The sequence below is a fragment of the Galeopterus variegatus genome, unplaced genomic scaffold (genome assembly GCF_000696425.1).
Source record: "Galeopterus variegatus unplaced genomic scaffold, G_variegatus-3.0.2 Scaffold638, whole genome shotgun sequence".
Lineage (NCBI taxonomy): Eukaryota > Metazoa > Chordata > Mammalia > Dermoptera > Cynocephalidae > Galeopterus > Galeopterus variegatus.
Genome location: NW_007726749.1, coordinates 546,873 through 548,261, shown reverse-complemented (window position 1 = coordinate 548,261; position 1,389 = coordinate 546,873). Strand labels below are relative to the sequence as shown.

At 49.0% G+C, this 1,389-nt stretch overlaps 1 protein-coding gene across 1 annotated transcript in view; it reads left to right on the top strand.

Annotated features, from left to right (window-relative positions):
* Positions 1–1,069, top strand: part of NAIF1 (nuclear apoptosis inducing factor 1) — a 5,521-nt gene extending 4,452 nt beyond the window's left edge. The window contains exon 3 of the mRNA XM_008570870.1: positions 501–1,069. The gene's annotated coding sequence lies outside the window, so the exon portion shown is untranslated. The remainder of the gene's footprint in view (positions 1–500) is intronic.
* The last annotated feature ends 320 nt before the right edge of the window (positions 1,070–1,389 follow it).

Genomic DNA, 1,389 nt, shown 5'->3' with positions numbered 1-1,389 from the left:
GGGAGCGCCGCCGCGCTTCCCAAGTGGCGCACTTATCCAGTGCGCCACCGGGCCGGCCCGGGTGCTGTTAATTTTAGAGAAAGCAAACCAGTGTGTAAGCTTGTCCCACTGCAGTGGGCCTAAGGTGACCTGTTGGCTTTTTCCAGAAGGCTTGCTTCAAGCCAGTTGTAGTTATTCTGTATGCAAACCCCTCCAGGAAAGGCCTCCTGCTTAGAGTCACACCCTGGACTCTTCTTGCCGCGTTATTTAGTGCCTCGGGTTCTTGCGAGACTTCCTCTGACTGGCTAAGTAAATCTGAAGCCATGATTGACCCTGAATGTATGAGGTGGGAGAGGCAAAGCTGGCCGAAGAAGTGGGACCCTTTGAATTCTGTGCTGGGAAGAGCAGACAGAGCCTTGGAGTGCTGAAGGAGGTGCTGTCTCCTGTTCCGTCTTTACATGTTCTCCCCTGGGACGTTTGTAAGGATTTTACCCAGAAGGCATTTGTCTGTTTCATTTCAGACTTGCCGTGATGACCGAGGCCCTTGCATCTGCTCAGATCGTTTCCCAAGTTTGCCGTTTTGTTGCCGGTGCCTTGGCCACATGTGACCGATGGTTACAACTGGAGGCTCCAGAACTCAGCAAACAAGTGAAGATGCTGCCCTTCTGGCATGTACATTAAAAATTGCTGAGCTCCACTACTGCGATCACAGGAAGATGCCCCCGAAGCTGGTTGGGAAGTGACCACCATACCATCAACATCTTGGTGGAGGAGGCATGTGCACGGTGCCAGCTACAGATAGGTGGAGAGGGATCAGGCCCAGCAAGGGAGTTGGGTGGTAGAAGGAAAGCAGCAGCCCCTGGCAGCTTGGGCATCCTCACTGTGGAGCCCAATGGCCCCAGCAGGTAGCTGCAGGGACTCCCTAAGGATTTTCAACTTGGTTTGGTTTGATTTCTCTCTGGGGTTGGAAATCTGAAGCAATATTGTGTCTGTTCCATTTGGTTATAAAGAGGAAGCTGGATCACTTAAACTGACTAGTTCTTACTAGGTCATAATTTTAAATTAAAGAAATATCACTTTTTTATATACACATTTCTGTGTCTTTATTGGGTACATGCAGAAGGAGAGGGGGCTGCCAAGCTGTGGCCCACAGACCAAATCTGGCCCACTACCTATTTTTATAAATAAAATTTTATTGCAACACAGCCACCCCCATTCATTTATGAATCTATGGCTGTTTTTGTGCTGCAGTAGCAGAGTTGAGTAGTTGTAACAGACATCTGGCCCACAAAACCGAAAGTATTTACTCTTTGGCCCTTTACAGAAAAAGTCTGCCTATTACTGGTTTAGGGCAGTGTTTCATACTCTGCGTGAGAATGACCGGGCCTCACCCAAAACCTAGAATAGACT